We start from the raw sequence: 18,695 nt of genomic DNA, 5'->3' as shown, positions 1-18,695 counted from the left end.
AGCTATAGATTTTTGCTTACTGAGGGAAATAACTTAGTGATGATCATTAAACAGCTGCCCCGTGATCTCCAGGTACTTTGAAGCCCTAGGATGAGAGAGGTATTTCTGTATATTGAGGAGACTGTAAAGGAAATAAGAACCCCTTCTGACCAAACCAGAAATACTTCCTGAAATTCACAGGCAACATCTTTCTTGTTATCCTTGTGAAGAAAGCATCAGTGATAGACCCAGCTTTCCTCACTTGTCAGTGCAGATGCTGTTGTTGGGGGGATGCCAGAGGGAGGGACAAAAGTGTACTCAGGACATGGGCTCCACTTCTTACAGCTGCTGACACCAGGGTTGTATTAGGTGCATTTAGTTTTAGTGGCAGTTAACCTGAGGCTCTTGAACCCAGGAGATGCTTTGAAAAAATCAGGTTTTTGTATTCTGCACTGGTAGCTCTCACAATATCGAGGAAATACTTGAAAACATGATTTGCTTGTACCAAGAGTTCTGCAGCCATGAGACAAGTTTAAAAAATGGACCAACAAACAAACCTCCCAAAAAACAACCAAAGAAAGCTCTATAAAAATCCATCCCAACTGTAATGCCATGGGCAACTGGAGGGAGCTGCCAGAGAGAGGAAATGGCAGTGGGAGTTCAAAGCACTTCTGGCTCTGCTTGGGAGGAGCAGTGGGAGGCCAACGAGAGAAGACTATCCCAGAAAGTTCTCCTGCTCTGACAGAACTGATTGAACACATCAGACAGGTTAAGAGAACAAGATTCAGGAATCACAGTGATACTGTTTTTCATTTTAACATCTGTCCTCAAGGATCACAGCTTTTATTTTCCAGATCACAGAGGGGAGATGTTACTGCCTTAGAGGTTCATGTTCTCTTTCTGACTGCTTTTCAAATCCACTCTCTTCATCTGTAGGCCACACGAGTGCCAAGCATTTTAGATGAATTGTATCCTCAGATGTACTAAAAACACTATTAAATTTATTTGTTCTGTTAAAGATGCAAATTAGAGCAGAGTATTTTTTTAACTTATTGAAATGCCACTTAGAAGTGTATCTATTTTTAGATTAGTATCTAGAAGTTTTTCAATAATGGATCTGTAAAAGATTGCAAGGAGATGGAAAAATTTATTGTTGCTTGTCACCACATTTTTTTTCTACCAGATAAGACTTTTTTTTACTCTGCAAGCCAAAGTTCAGCAAATATGTGTGGGTGTTGAACATACTGCTGAGAAAAGTTTACTTTTGTTTGCTCTTTTATGTAACTGGCTATTGGCTAGAATTTCTGAGAAGTCTTGGTAGGTATTTTCAGCATTTTACAATATAATTTCTGAGTGTGTGAAACTTGACATTGATGAAGGTTGCCATGAAAATGGATTCATTTCCTTAGCATGGGGAAATGCCAATTAAAACCAGGATGTTTAAATCCCTTTCAGTGGAGGTCTTTGCACAGTGATATGTCTCTGTTACACAAGACTAACAAGAATATGTGCATTGGGATGACAGTGGAAGGGCAGATATGTAGTGGAAACCTTCTTCACCGTGTTACATCTTCTTCCTCACTTTGGCTTCATTAAGTATTGGTGGAAGTAAGAAGCAGTAGTGAGGGAGCAGCTTTGTGGCTTCGCCTCTGACCCCCAAACAGAATCTTTACAGTGAAAACTTGTGCGTTTGGGTGTGTTGGTTTGAAACCAACATCCTTTCTCTGAATTGATGCTGTGCCTGTGCAGTCAGTGCTCTGTATCCCAGTGAGAGTGAGGAGAACATGACAGGAAGGTTCCAGCCTTGTGGAACCCTGCAGCACCAAGCAGCTCTGGAGAAAGGGTATGGAAATAAAGATCCAGCACCTGCTCTTTGACTGATCCATGAACAATCCCAGAGGGAGCTGTGAGACCAACTCACCTGCACTGGCACCCTCAAGCCAAATAAGACAGCAGTCCAGAAACTCCTGCGAAGTTTAGAAGGAACTTAGCAACTAAAAGCAAGTTCCTAAATTTCAACACTTTGGTGGTCAATGAAATGAGGACTGTGTTATCCACATCCTTTATCAGGGCAGTTTACCAAATAGAATTGTCTCCTGTGAGTATAGTTGGTCCTGCTTGTTAAGAATGCTCTGCATCAGCTATCTTAGTAAAAATCCTGTATGCTGCTGTAGACAGTTAAGTTTGTTCAACAGGTAATTATTCCTGTCAGGGGTGTTCAGTCATGTGTGGCTGCTTATCATTGTACAGTCAGGTCTGGTGTTCCTTATACAGCACCTGTATGAGGGATGCATTGATCAATGCAGCGTTTCCAAAGACACAGAGATGAGAAATGACAGCACTGACAGCACTGGCTCCTGACTGAGGAGAAAAAATTCAATGTCTCCATTTCAAAATTCTGCTTTTACATATCAAAACCAACTGTTTGACACACTACTATTGTTTGACATTGGAAACCACTGATTAATACAGTGTCTGTGTCTATAAAATTAATTGAAGATTGCTGTATTTCTTTAGGAGCAGGGACTAAGTCCATATTTTCATTCTACTAAGAAAAAATTAACTCTACTCCATCTGCAAGTAGGACAGTCACTAGGCAGCTAAAAAGGGATGGAGGGGGAAAATATCCAAATAAATATTTAATCCCAATTAAATTTATTCTGTCCTGACACTGGACCTAAGACAAAGTGATAGGGTAAATGAGAACCCTGAGCAGTTGCTGCACCTGTGGTCAAGAGAAGGAAGAGGGTGGGAAATGGTATCTGAAAAGTTGTGTAAGTTTACTATTTGAGATTTCCTTTTTTAAGTTCATTAGCAGAATGGAAGAAGGAAAGATATAACCATCATTCCTCACCTTGGATGGGAAGAGGAGATAGGCATAAAAGCCTTAGCTTCCTTCTCCCTCAGATTCCTGTAGAAATATCAGGAAACACCAGTAGGGGCAGATATGCCCTGGTGGATATTTCTGGCAAAACTCAGGGAATATGATGATGGAGCTTTTAATTTTTCACATAAGACTTGTGTCCTATAATAGAGAGCTTTTCTAAAGGGTTCTTTTTTGAGATTAAATCTGTATTATCCTTTATACTACTTTAAAGAATATTAGGCTGAAGGTCAGAGGGCTTCAATGGATAATCACGGACCTCTCTAAAATTGCTGTTCGTGACAACTGTCTTCTGCAAAAGCAAAATGAAACTGGCAAAACAAACCTAAAAATTACAGAAGGAGAAGTATTTGTATTTTGGCCCAGACAGAAATCTAAGGCAGGATGTTTTTGGGCAGAGCTTCAACATGCAAAGGAGCAATTTAAGAACCAGGGGAGGTAGGGACTTTCAGGATTCCTGGTAATCTCTCTTGGCATTCCATCAAAATATTGCTTCACTTTAGTAATCAGTGCAAATCAATTCAAATTCCTTGGCTACTAATTTTTCAGGTTGAAAATGACCATAAGGTTATACTGTTTCCTAAGAAACCCACTGTCTTTAAAATTGATACTTTTTGGCATGGAAGAGGATATTTCAGTACATATACTGAAATGTACTGTTACTTTGCCTCTGATTTTATGAATTTAGAGACAGGTGATGTTTTGCAGGCTTGTTGTTAAAGTCAGAACATTTTGCAGGTGGGCATTAGCTTTGAATACAAGATTTAAGTTTTCTGGGAGATGTACTTATATTAGGAATTGTGTACTATGCCGTAATTTTGCTTGTAACATCAACAGTCTATGGGACTTCTTGATTTGCAGAACAGGAATAAATCAAAATAAAGGAATGTTTCAATGGAGGGAAAACAAAAAATGGCAAGAAGGCTTTGATTTGTATTCCACTCTGTTTCATTATCATATTTTGATGGGAATAAAATGTGAACTTTAAGGAAAATAATTACTTTTTTGGTACAAAAATCAGTAGTTTTAAGTAGAGGTACTTTTTTATTGGAGTTTTTTTCTTTATCATTTTTGGAAAATGATAAAATATGACTATTTAGGAGCAATAATTTCGACTCATTGCCTGTGTGTCATGGCTTAGAGGACACTCAGAAATGGTGCTGTATGGTTGGTGGCTGAAGGCTGATGACATGCCACCCTTCAGCCTCTGCCTCAGCACCACGTGCTGCTCTTTTGGGGGCAGTTTCTACTTTCAGAGACATTTTGGGTTCAGCTTGTGCTGAAAATGTGACAAATAGATCTGTGTTTCTCGCCAGGTGTGGGTGTGGGTGTGGATGTGTGTGCGCTACTTTTACGGCTCTCTTGTATTTGACCCAGTGGCCTCCTGTGGTACCTGGGAAGGATGGAAGAGGTTGCCTGCACTGGGCCCTGGGTGTTTGGGGGGACTGTGGAGCAGCCCTGGTTCCTCTGCACTGGCCTGGATGTGACTTTAGCCCCAGAGCCCAGGGTGGCAGCAGGGACAGCTAAGGCTGAACCAGGTTTTCTCTAGAGCTGCTTTGGTTAATCAGATAGGCTGTCCCTTCACCTCCCTGCACGCAGCAGTAGATTTTGAGGAGTGGTGAGAACACACCACATTTTATAGCAGAGATAAAAGGTTTGGTTTGGGTTTTGGTTTGTTGTTTTTTTTTACCCCGGTTCTGTGGAGTCCAGGTGGAGATTTTTCCCGGCGACACAGGAACAGCTCCAGCTCTGCACTGTGAAAAAGTTAAGAGCGTGAAAGGGTAAGAGAGTGAGGTTCCCGTTACAATACAATAAATCTTCTGTGTTGAATATTCTAATTCTCACTAACCAATCTAGTATAATATACAAATCCTATAGCATTTACGTACAACCTATAAGAATCGTCACATTACCATACTGTGTTACATTTTAAACCCTAAAAACTACTCTTTGGACCCCTTCTGCCAAGCTAGTAGGGTCTGCTCTGACCCCTGGACCTGTCTGCAGGCAGAGGGTATTGTTTCATCAAAAGGGGATTACCTTCAGCCCAGCCACACCATTGTTTTCCAGTTTTTCAGTAACAAAGCTTGCTTTCATTTCAATCTCGCTTATAGTTTCTATATTCTCAAAATATTTTGCCAGGCAATCATATTTATTAGGCTTACCTGTTTCATCTTCCCCAACAGTTGTGGAGGAGTGGAGCCCCGAGTCCCCAGCCCAGAGTGCCCCTACTGACCCGTCCTTGTCCCCTGTCACCTGCCTGCTGTCAGCTCTGGAGATGTTCCTGCTGCAAAGCTGTCCCGGGACATGCGCTGATGCACCACGAGGGGTGATGTACCTGTGATGCAGTTATGGAACCTGTATGGAGCAGATATTCATCCCACTGATCTTCCCCATTCGTGAATTTTTCGTTCTGTGTTGTCTCATTGTCATGGTTGGAATGCCAGTTCTGGGATCCAGGGAATTACAGGAAAACTGTAGATTCACAGTTGGCTGTGACGGTGTTCACAGGGGTGTTAGGATGAGGGAAGAGACGTAGATCTGACTCCATGTTACAGAAGTCTTGATTTATTATTTTATGATATATATATTACATTAAAACTATACTAAAAAGAATAGAAGAAAAAGTTCTTATCAGAAGGCTAGGCTAAGAATAGAAAAGAATGAATCTGTGGCTCGGACAGAGAGAGAGCCAGTTCTGCCGTGATTGGCCACTAATTCCAAACATCCACACAAGACCAATCACAGATCCACCTGTTGCATTCCACAGCAGCAGATAACCATTGTTTACATTTTGTTTCTGAGGCCTCTCAGCTTCTCAGAAGGGAAAAATCCTAAGGAAGGATTTTTAATGAAAAGATGTCTGCGACAGGTGTGATATCCACTGAGCTCAAAGCTTGAACACATTACTTCTTAGTGTTGCGAAATATTAGGCAAAGAATGGAAATTTGGAATTTATTTTCATAAAATCCCATGATCCATTAAAAAATTAAATGATTCTCTGGAGCCACACTGCATGAGTTTAATGCTCCGGAGGTTACTAGAAGGGCCAATATAATTTATTATTCTTGCAGTGCTTTTGCATAGAGATATTTTTAATGTATCATTGCCTGTGACACCTTAGATAATTATTTCTCTGGGTCTTTGAATATTTGTTTTTGAGAAGTTGAAATGTGATTAGTGAAGGTACAGGAGATGGATTTGTTCCTTATTTTTTTAGCACATCATACATGGTACTTTGACCTGAAACAAAAAATGTTTCTTAGGTATTAAACACATCTCAGCCAGTTTCCTACTGGCTTTTTGTGAATGGTAAATATAAATTCAGATCAGACAAGTTTTTATGAAGAGAAATTTAAACACCAGGAAATGTGGTTTTATTCCCATGTGATAATAGAAAACTGGATTTAACATTTTCCTGCAGTTCATCTTCAGTTTTTTACTAATAGTCAGATGGTGAAAGGATAATGTCACTTTTTAGGGCAATGTGTACTAACCATTTCCTACACAGGGAGGCAAGAGCTGTTGTGTGAGAGCAGGAAATGTGAGCAACTGTGTCCAAACACTTGCACATTTGGGCAGGCTTTCTCAGAGCTCCAAACCAGATTATAGGGAGTCAACTGAAAGTGTGTAACCACCATCAGATGGTTTCAAAGACTTTCAGTACCACAGGTAGGGTGTACATGGCCTCAGACAGGTTCAGGATGCTGCAAGGATGTTCTATAAACAGTGTTTTTCCTTTAAATTAGGGATTTGCAAATGATTTATTCTGGGAGAGAAAACAGCAGGAATGGAAATCACTTAACAAATTTAGCAGAAGTGGCTAAAGACATGAGTTGAGGAGACAAACCTCAAAGTTAAGCTATTCCCTTCTTTGCCTCACCATCCTCCTCTTCCCCCAAAACAGAGGAAGTAATTCTTCAGGGAGTGGATTGCACAGAATTACAGAATATTCTGAGATGGAAGGGACCCACAAAGATCATCAAAGTGCAGCTCCTGGCCCTGCACAGGACAGCCCCAAGAATCACACCACGTGCCTGAGAGCATCATGTGGGAATTCCTGGGAGGAGATATAATCCAGGTGGCATTAATTTTTGCTGCAAATGTATCACATGGTTTCATCTAGGTCTATGCCAGGTTTCTTTAGCACCCTGTAATGTTTCTGCACTTGCATGTTTATGGCACCAAATGTAGAATCACTGAAGTTCCAAAAGTCCCAGAACTCCAGAAACTCTCACTTATGAGAAAGACCTTGAAGCAGCTTTCCAAGCATCCTGCAAGACCTCAGGGCTTACAGAAATATCATATGAGACATAAAAAATGTTCCTTTAAGTCACAGGGAATTAGACTCCATACAGAAAGGATTCTTCAGGCAGCGAATGACTAAGCCTGATGCCATGAAGATGATCTGGGGGCTCTGTCACAGCTGTCCTGGTGGAGGTCATGGGAGGAGAGTTCTTCATAATTTTTTCCTGTGACATGATGAAAGTTCTACAATATCAAGATACTACAGCCAATAAAAATGTTTACAAAGGAATAGAAGGAGAAAGGCTAAAAATATGTGTAATCTTTAAACTTGGCTTTAAAGTACAAAAGGGGGAAAATTTGAAAAAAAAAGAGCAAAATAAATTTGGTGTGCAAGAAGGTGGAGGAAGAGACAGCTAAGAGAAACAGGCAAGTACAATGGCAAATGCAGAAATGATGCAGTGAAGTGAAAGTATTGTACCTGTCCCTTTGAGAAGCTGGACAAAGTAATTCTGGAATTCTTAAGTAAAGGGCTTGAGGTAGAGAACAGAATGTCTTAAGTATTTGGTGTTGAGCAAAGTCATTTGAAGGGCTGAAGGACTTTGTGTGAGAGCAGCTGTTACTCAGCTGCAGGTGGGGAGTTCCACAATAGACTGGTATTATCTGTGGCTGTAGCCTCTGCATCCCCAAAACTATGCAGCAGGATGAGAAAAGGCACAGTGAATATCAAAGGTCTAGAAAAGAATTCCTGCAAAAAGAAGGAATTTGCTTGTAGCTGCACTCCACTATTTTATGTCTACCATTACTTTTTGTGGGCAAAATGCCCAAAAAGGAAGGTTCTAAAGAGAATCATCCTTTATGATCTGCTGGTTTGAGGTTGTGCACCACTGAGCTGGGCCAGTGAGTTAATTGCCCTTTTAAAACAAACCAAACCAAGTCCAAACCCCAAATATTTGCTGTTCAGGGGAAAAGGGCTTGTTTGGTGGAGCCATAGGCATCTGTTCTGTCTGTTCCCTGAGCTCTCTGTAGTGTTTGTCTGTCAGCAGAGTAACTGCTGGGAGGGATGGCAATGTGATCAGGGCATGAGGTACCAACGTTTATAACCCACTGTGTTTCTAATGATCTCTGTTAAACACAGAGGTTTTCCTCGAAAGAAAACTCCTGATGCAAGAATGGAAAATCTACAAAACTATCAATTTCCAAAGTCACCAGTGACTGCAGAAGGATTCCAGTTTTTATGAACAAAATAAAAAAGGAAGTAGAACTTCTTCCAAATTTCTGGCTAGTTAAGGAGCCACAGATATGTGCCTATGGGCTGTGGAGGTCATGGCAACAACTTTGAGGCTGTAAACTGAAGGATGAAGTCTGGAGTGCAGAAAAACATTGGGTTGGAAGCCTAAAGAAAATACTGCCTAAAAGGAAAGCATGGAAAATACTGGAAAAGGAGTTTAGCTCAGAGGAGGAAGAAATGGGAGGGGAATATAACAGCATTTTATGTGTTATTCAAGGCTGTTCCAAAGAAGAAGGGAATTAATTTGTTTTGGGTAGCCATTCTGGATAGATCAGGAAGAATTAGAACAAACTTTCTAACAGTAACATATTTCTGAGCCTTGTAGAACACCAACACTGCCATAAGGGGATCATACAATGTCCCTCATGAGACACCTTTAAAAATACCACAGAAGTATCCAACTGGATACTAGCAAACTAGAACTGGCCATGTTTTGTCATGCTGTGGGTGAGATCCACATTGAACAACCAGAAATTAGGACTGTTTCTGCAAAAACCAGGCAATGCCAAACTTTAAGATTTTGTGTGTGGAATGGGGCAGGTGGTGATCTTCCAACTAAAATAAGTGTTCACTGCATAGCTCATGGATTTTAGTTGAGTGTGCAGAAAGATCTTAGTTGCTTGAGCACAAGTTGGTCTTGTATCATTCTTTTTTATTTATCTGTTTTCTGTAAAGTGAAAGAACCTTACCTTTGTTTCTGATCAGTGCCAACAATTCAAGGAGTTCTCTTAGCCCTCAAGGAGGGCTTCTAGCCCTTCTGGATCTTTTGAAAGACTCTCTTACACAGAAGTGAGGCAAGAGCAGGATGGATGCTTAAAAATGGCTGAAGATATCCTCAGGTGAAGATATCCTCCCTGGGAGATATATGTATGATATTTGTATGTGAGTATGTCTATATAGATGAAAACACATGGTAAAGCTGTATTCTTTATTGTGAAAGAATGACTTTATTTCAGCTTTACCTTAGAACACTTTAAAAATAAAGAAAGGAAGCAGGAAATCAGTGTGAGTTTCTTTCAGTCCTTGGGAACCCACCCTGATCACTATGACATTTCAGAAATGGAGCGTGACCTGTTGGTAACATCTGCCAACTCATCTGGCACTCACAATTGTGTCAGATCAGAGGCCACAGGCTTGTGATCGTTCAGTTTGTGTAAATGTTCCTTAACCCGGTCCTGCTCCATGGAGGGCAAGTTTCCCTGTATTCCAATTCTTCCTGCAGGACAGAGCCTCAGAGAAGGAATCAGATGCAGGCTGATGGCTTGCTGCATCCAAGCTAAAAGCTAATTTGGGCTGATGAGCTTTGTCTCCTTAGGTCAGTTCTTTGAAAGAAACATGGGATGTGCTGGATCACCTCTCCTCTGGACACTGATAAATAGAGAGAGCCCATCTGCCCTGGCAAACGGGCAGAATGGCACATGATCTGCAAGTGAGGCCTGGGAATCTGAAATATTCAACACTTTTTGAAAAGACTGAGCTGTGGAAAGCAAACTTTGGGTTTTTCCTCTCTCTTGTATCTCAAGTACCAAGTTATTGATCTGGGGTTATTGATCTCAACTTCAAATTGAGATCTGAACATCAATAACTTGATGTTCAGAGACACGAAGTCTCAGGTGCAGCACAGCACTGGAGCACATCTTCCCTTGGAGAGAAACCAAGGGGCTGTGAATGTGTGGGATCCTAAGAAGGGGTGTAAGAAACTGGGGGAGCAGGCACTGGACAGAATGAATTTCATGCCAAGAGCTTTTGTCTTTTTGCTTGAGATGTTGTTTCTCCAGCTGAGAGGTACTTCTGGCTTGCATAAGAAGAATTGCTGTCAGAGCTGACCAAAGGAAGTTCTTTTTTAATTAAACAAGAAACACTTCTTTAAAACAGAAAAAAAAAAATCTTTTTCCATTAAGAGATAATGTTCTGACTAATTATTATGCAAACAGAATGAATTGAAGCTTAAAAGAGAATATCATGTGACTCGACTTGCACATCTTCTGGGCTGCATGCAGGGACTATTATGACATTGGGGAAAGTTTGGCCAGCCTTTATCTTCCCAAACTGAAAAATGTTGCTGTTTACAGAGGAATGTTGGAATGAATGGGGAGATCATCAACACACCTCATGATATTGTAGGTCTGCCATCTCTTGGAAATGAGTTAGAACTGAAACAATTTATGTTTTGGATGATTGCTCATAGCTGAATGATGCTGGCATTTTCTTGTTGCATACAAGTAGAGATATTATAAAAAAAAAGACCTTATATAATATAGTTGAGGCTCTGCTACTCTAGTTAAGCTAGCAGTCAGCTTGTGACTTCCCATGTGAAAAATCAGAAGAATAAAAGCAATTAGCACAACAGACTATTCTGGTAAGGGAACCGTTTGCACCTGTAATAAACAATCTACCCCATAAGAAATCTACCCCACAAGAAATCTACCCCATAAGAATCAGTGAACAAAATATGGAAACGAACCAAATTAAAGAAAGGTAACAGATGTACACCCTGACCATTGACTGACCAATAAACTGAGTGTGTGTGTATTACTAGCCAATTAAGTCTAACACAGTGCCTTCTGATTTTTCCTATAAATTTGAGCTTTGTGAATAAAGAATTAGCTTTCTTGCATGAAGAAACTGAGTCCTGTCTGCTTTACTGCAGCATTTTCTATTTTATCTAATGTTGAAGAGTGAGATATTTGCCTTTTGCCTATCAGATTTAAATACAGGAATGCTGTAAATAAGTATTAGCCCAGACAGGAAGAGTTCTCGTTGGTAGCAATCAGGATTCATGCATGGCACATATGTTTCCTGGCATCTTTCAAACCCCGGTAGCAAATTCTTGCTGATAGCCAAGATATTTCATGACTGAAATACCCTATTTTTCTTCAAAAATCCAGCCTTCTGTCAGACATAGAACCTTTATAAAACTGGGATTTTCTAAGCAGCTACAGGTTGTCAGCCTGACTGCTATAGGAAGAAAAAACACTTTATGCTGTTTTCCCTTGGCCAGATGGGAGGTAGAGGCTCTGGACTTGATGATGTCAGTGTCCCATGGCAATGGGACCAAGACTTTTTGCCTACATATTCAGCCTGGAGGATGCTTCTGAGATTTGAAGGCTGCATCTGAGCAAGAGGGTGCCCTGATAAAACAGATACTCGATGCTGATCCTGTGGGTCTTTTACTTTCTCATTTTTTGATCCAAGGAAAGGATAGTGTTGTGTAGGGGAATAAGCATTATGCTGCCCAGTCTTTTAAATCAAGTGGAAGGAATGAAGGTTTTTTCCTTCTCATTCTTTTCCATTTGAACTGCTCAGGATTGAAGAAATCTATTTTTTGTCGTCTGCCAAGCCTGGGGGAACCCACTGACAAGGCAATTCTAAGTTACAATGTATTTTCTTCTGCTTCCAAAGAGAAGTGATACAGCTCCTTAGATGGCATTATAGTTGAGCTGGAAGATCATGCCCAGTCCCTAAGGAGAAGGCAATTTTAGTTCTCTTTCATAAAAACAATATCAGAGTTATGGTCTCATCTATCAAGAATGAGAAATCCATTTCACTTGAAGACCTCCCTCTGCACATTGCTGGGCATTCTCTTTTTCTGATTAATGATTGTTTATTACCCTTTTCTGTTTGGTTTCTTTCCCCAAGGAGTCATTCTAAGCACTAGCAAGAATTTGGAGCCATAAAAATATTCCTGGAAAATACTGTGGCTTTTCTCCTTTATTGTGTGGCAAAATCCAACAACAATGCAAATTTTTGAACAGAACTGTGTTATTAAAATAATCTTAGAATCCCTTTGGCATGAGTCCAAAAATAATGTCTAGTCTCACCATGTAGCTCTGCAAATCTTGATATCTATCTACTTTCTGTTTGTGCACTGAAGAAATGTATTTTTCATTATTCATATGCCTAGAAAAACTTTCCCCATTCCTTCAAGCTTGACCAATAGGTTAGTTTGGAACAGTAATATTTCCTGAAGGTTGTACATAAACATTGACTTTATACTCTTCCTCTGACCCAGACTCAGGATCCCAGGCTGAGAACATGCAGCTTTTCCTAGCTGCTAGAAGAATTCTGTCACAATTTCTAATCTAAGATACTTCCAAAATGTTTAAATGTTTATAGATACATAAATCTTACTCCTGCCAATTTAGAAAAACCTCACCTACAAGACTCCACTTTAATTTGTCAAGGAAGAAGTTGAAACAATAGTGAGGACATATTTCCCATTCATTATCCACTGTCAGTTTATCACTGGCAACAGGGATGGTTATGGAAATAAGCAGCACTTCTGAAGAAGCAGTTTGGATCCACTCTGAGCTAATTCTAATCTGGAAGGAGTAAAATCCTTCCACGTGTCTGTCAAAACTTCATCTGCATCAGGGGATGAGGAGCGAGTCTGTCTGTAAAGCAGCAGCCAGCGCATGAGTGCTTGGTCTTTGTGGAGTCAGTGTCAAAGCACGCACTTACAGAAAGGATCTTTCTGGTTCAGAGCTAGCAAGCATGGCTTGTTCTGGAGCCCATCATTCCAGGATCACATTTTCTCTTTGTTAGTGTGTTTTTCTGCTTCAGTCATCCCACAACTTCTCCTTACTCCTTTTCTAGCTGATCTGGTGTACTTGACCACATTGCTTTGACAATCTAGGATGTAAATTTGAAGGGACGCAACTTCTTCCTCACAAGACAGGGACTGGCATCATGACATCAGAGAAGAGATTCCCTCATCTGTTTCAGACCTTAATCTCTAAAAAATGTTTCTTCACCTCCTGTGAGGATGTACCTGGTCATGTGCATATCAGAGTGAGGTGTAGCTGGCATTGTAAGCTGTGAAATACAAGAGATACAACATTTTCACGAAGAAAGTAGTGCTTGTGTTATTAACTGGTGGCTTGGAGGACATTTGCAGGCTAGGTATCTTTTTAATTTGGCAGTTAACTTTCTGTATCAGCTGTATTTGTATGGAAGTCTTAGTTGAGATTGTTCCATTAGTAACAGACCAACAGGTCTCTCATAGTGCCATCTATGATCCTTAGAGAGTGCTGTGACAGCAGCAGAACAACTTCAGAAGAGCCTGCAGCACAGACAGAAAATGAGAAATTCCTGGTGTATTTATCCTACTTACAATAAAAAAGGAAATTGAAGTAATAGGTTCCTGCAGGGATAATAAGGCATCGTATTTCCACCTCCTTCTTGTTGTGACCTCTGGCGTGTAATCCTTTTCTCAGAACTGACTTCCCCTCACTGAACTTCCTGGCCTCAAGGAGGTTCCTATGGCAGCACCTGTTCCTGACACTGAACTTTATTAATAAATTTTTGTTGAGAGGGAAAACTGCCCTCTCTCAGCTTCCCCTACAGGCCACAAACTCTACTCTTACTTTGGTGTAGGGTTCCATTAAATCTACAGCGTGGAAGTAAATTGTATTTCAAGTCATTCATTATCTGGTTTTGTTTTGGCAAGGATTCTCAAAACCATATAAGGTCTTTTAAATAGGACTTTTTTAAAAAAATCAAAATGAGGTCAATAGCTGCTTCCCAAAGGCATTGTAGCAAACAACTAAATGGAAAGAAGAAAATTTGAGTGTCCTTTTCCACCTTAGAAATGAGACTGGAAATAGAGTACTTGAGAACATTTAGAGATTTATGTAAAATATGGAGTCTCATTACTGTTTCAGTTATTGAAACAAGGAGAACAAAAGTACAAATACTATAGTAATTGCACTGGATAAATTGGAAGCCTTGGTAAGAATATTCAGTTAACTAAAGAAACCAGAACAGTGTGATGGAAATATTTTCTCATTTGCTGGAAGTTTCCTTTCCCATCTCCTCCTGGCCAACACTACAGTATGAATCCAGTGAATAAGACCAGCAGTGATAACCAGCCAAAGCTCCTGTTTTGGTTGGTTGGTTATCCCTGCTGGTCTTATTCACTGGATGGTTCTGAGGACTATCTGTCATGCTGCCTTACCATGCTCAGCTCTGCACCCTTGGGCCCACATTAGTCTCTGTTCTTGCATTCTGCTTTTATTTTCAGAATTCCTGAGAGAATTTCTATTGAAAACAAAGATAATATGACATGAGCTGTAGAAATATGGGAAATAAAGTTGAAGAATGCCTTTTTGAGGAGATGGTACCCCATTCCCCTTCCAGTATTTCACTTCCCTTGCCATCACTACTGCTGTCAGACTGAGTGTGGTACCCTTTTGGAATGTCTGAAAACAAAATTTTAAATTTAATTCACCACATTTTTCAGAACCTTTCCACATTTTATACCTTCTTAAGAGCAGAGAGAGAATTCTTAGGTGATAAGAACTTTTACATTCAGTTTCTTTATTTTCTTTTAAACCTTTTTTATAAAATCCACTCAGAGATGTTGGCTTCTAATGTGCAAAATTAATCACTGTACTTAGCTCTTAAACTATTACAAATATCTGCAAAAGGGGAGGTTCTTGGAAACTGCTTAGGTGGCAGGTTTCTGGAGAATTAAAGACTAAAATGGCTTGACTGGTCTTATGAAAGTGAAATTTTAGATACTGTAAAAGAATGAGAAGAAATTTTTACAGTGCTCAGAATAATGTGGATTTCCAAACACTGCAAATAAGAACAATTGGAAATGACTGCCCAGGTGAGTCTCAAAATGTTGTTTAATGGACATTTTCTGAGTTTATTTCTGTCAACAAGGATGTGGTCTTATTTACTTGATCTTTAAGACTCCTATCTGTTTTTATTTTCTTATTTTGATATCACACAGAAGGCTGACACAGTTATCCTTACCATTTTTACACAAGATATGGTGCTGGAAATATGACAGAGGAGCCGAGTAGACTAGTAGGAATAGAGTTTCCATAACAGAAAGAATTAAATAAGTTACAACAACCTTGAAGTGATTTTCATTTAGAGTGGCAAGTGAAAACTGGAAAAAAGCAGATCAATGGCCTGTCATCATCTTTGTTTCTGTCTCTTGAAGGAGGTCACATGCTGCAGCACTAGGAAGGTGCTAGAGCTGAGGCTTTTGGTGTAATTTCTGCTGCATTTGCTTAATGAATTGAACAAATAATGGTAAAATTAAAATGTCATGAATATTTTTAGTCTTACGCATGAGGCTTAAAATTCTCCCTGAATGAGCTCCTGGTGAATGGACACGTAGCCTCTTTGGTTTTATTGGAGGTGTCCTGGATTACAGAAACTGAGAAGACTTTATGTAGAACCAAGTGATGGGCTGCAGTGAAAATAAGCAGCTTATAGGAAGAGGTAGGGAAGACGGCAAGTCGAATTTAGATACTTTCTCTTATTACACTGAAAGAAAGAAATGCAGCCACCAGGTCACTATTTGGTGTTGGTAGCCAGCAGTGAGTTCAAAAGCAGTGGATTTAAGTGCTTTATAACTGAAGTGTGAGCTTTAGCTGTTTGCTGGGATGTCTTGAATTCTCCAGGTGCCTTTTTTTTATATATATCCCATGTTTCCTTCAAGTCAAACATGTAAAGGTGTGCTGCCACTTCATTGTGAGCTGCTGTCAGTGGAGAAAGAGCCAGGTCCAGTTCACAGCGATCAAGCAGGAAACAAGAGATTTCCCTTTGCAAAAAAAACCAGCAAAGGAAGTAAAGAGAAAGTGAGAAATGACCAACAATGTAAATGTATTATCTCAAATAAAGGCCTGAGAATATATTTGGAGGATTTTCCTGAGCTTTCATCATCATGTTTTTGTGGTAACTTCCGGTTGCCAAGAGCAGCTTTGGATGGTCTCTCTAATACTGGTTAATATAATACACCTGTGAGAGAAGAAATAAATAAAATAAATAAAAGGATTGGCCTTTTCTAGACTATTTCCTTTTTTTCTGACTGTGGTAGAAGAAAGTTGGACCTGAGGTGGTTACCCTTAAATTGTGTGCTGAGTCAAACCCTGTTTGTAGGAGATGTTACATATCTACTCTAGCAGCTGTATTGGTTTTTTTTCACATGCCAATGTCTTCATTTTGCTCCTGCTCTCACATGCAGGGCAGTGAGGTCCCAGGGGGTTGTCATGGTCTGGCCCATAGCAGGAAAGCAAGTGGTAACACTGACATTTTTTGGAGTTGTGCCACCGTGTATTTCAGACCAACATGAACACAGCTGACAGAAGCTCTTTGTCATTACTTTAACTCCATTCACAACAGATTTTTCTAGGAAAGCCTAAGCAATATCCATCTTTATAGTAGCACTTTAGTTATGTTCAAAGCCGACACATAGGATGCCTGAAATACAGACTCTCCTAAATTTAATAACCCCCTTCCTGAAATTTGAGAGAGTTCAATCTGTTGTAGTTTATGGGGACATTAAGTAATGTCCAAGCTTTATATTCTTAGCTAAAGTCAGAAAATAACCTGAGCACTTAAAATGAAACTTTTACAATTCTGACTAAGCCCAGAAATATGACTGTGGAAGCTCTTGCTTGGAGGCTGCCTATGCCTTGAGGCTCCATGAGAATGCATCTGTAAGCATAAAGGTTTACCAAGGTCCTGCAGATTTTTTAATCTGTCTTGCCCTGTACATTAAGTGGCTATCACTTTCCTAAAACATATTAACATAACTGCAGCATAGCATTCAATTTAAGCCCACTTCGATCTGTTTATTAGCAACTGAGTATTTTTACTAAAAAAGAACAATAAAGCACAGATAACATTATGATTAATCTTCTTTCTATGTTAAAATGTCTGTCTGCAGTGTTTTTTTCTGTGCTGTTTTAGGATGACATTTGCAAGACCCTTAAAAAATTTAATGGGAGCTGTGTAGTGCTGTTGGTGCTTGTGAATTTGCAAGGTCGGATAACTGGTATTGTTTTTATTATTATATAGTTCCATAAAAATCAATTATAATACGTACAGAGAACATGATTGTTCTCATGTGACCTCTTCACTGGTGCATGGGTTTGACAGCTTCTGGAGAAAACATGCTCTGAGCATAATAGATAATGCAGGTAAATGTTATGAATGTGAGCAGAGATGTGGAAAATGGCCTCTTCCCCAGGAGTTCCTTGGGATTAAGCTGTTGCAGAAATAGAGCTTAGTTCTCCCTAGACATTTCGAGATATCTCATCAAACATTTGTCCAAGTACCATCTCTGAATTGTCTACAGAATATTCAATTTAACTCATGAGGGCTTTGGTCTGCGGGATTGCATTCAGTTTTTGTTCTAATTTAGCCTTTGAGTATGACCTTGGACAAAACTCCTGGTATTCAACTTGTATTTCTTTGTGCATATAATCTGAGATATCTCTGAAGTACCCAAATTAAAACGCTGATGAATAATTTGGCTGAAAAGGTTGAATAATTCACAACTCCCTCATAATATTGTTTATTGGAGAAACTGATTTTGTTAAATTTTGGAATGCAATGATTTCCAGAGAAAAATCCCTGACCTGCACACCATGGAGGTTAACTTGTCTTAAATTATTTTCTTACAATGCATGGACATAGTGATTATGACTTTTTAATCCTTGTTATATATATTTTTTAAATTACTAGAAATTTTACCACTGACATTAATGGAAGATGTCACACTGCTCTGAAACTGGAAGTATTATACATGCACTGGTACAGGCTGTCTTGAAATCTGTGGCTAATTACAGGTGGGAAAATCTATGAGCATAGAAAGATATATAATGTTAATCAAAATGAACGAAGGCTACTCTTCACAGAAGACCCTCAAATTAGGATGCAAGATGCTAAATTTCAGTAATTCATTACAATGTGTAAATCTACACTTGATGTGAAAGAAGAATTACACCTGTTTAATACCTCTTTTTATTTTTTTGTTTTGTCCACTTTAAACAGATGCTTTATTTGCAAAGCTAAGCGGTGCTGTGATTTGATGCAGTAATTTCTTTGGGGATTAGTGGTCAGTGCTGTTTCCAACTGCATATGAAGGGCAAGAATCTGCATGAAGATAAGAATAAATGCCAAACTTGCACTATTGACTTCATAATATTTATTTATTAGAGGTGTAGTCAGTAGGATTTTTGGCAAGGGTATGAGAGGGCTGATAAAGAATATGTTGACTGTTTGTTACTGTCAAGGCTTGTTGGGAAGAACACATATGTTTCATCTGGGCAGAATATGAAATTGACGCTCCCTTATTTTAACACAGGCAATCACATTTATGGTTGCCTTTTATTTTTGAGTAGTGGAAATATTTATAACAGTGAATCTTGAAAGAAGTGCTTTCAGGTCCCTATTTGAGCATTGTCCAGGTGAAATAACCTCTTCCATTATGCTTCACACCTTTCAGGAAAGCTGCCTTCATTTTTGCACTTTCTCATTTGACAAGCTCAT

The sequence above is a fragment of the Melospiza georgiana genome, chromosome 1, assembly GCF_028018845.1.
Source record: "Melospiza georgiana isolate bMelGeo1 chromosome 1, bMelGeo1.pri, whole genome shotgun sequence".
NCBI lineage: Eukaryota > Metazoa > Chordata > Aves > Passeriformes > Passerellidae > Melospiza > Melospiza georgiana.
This window is presented reverse-complemented; position numbering follows the sequence as displayed.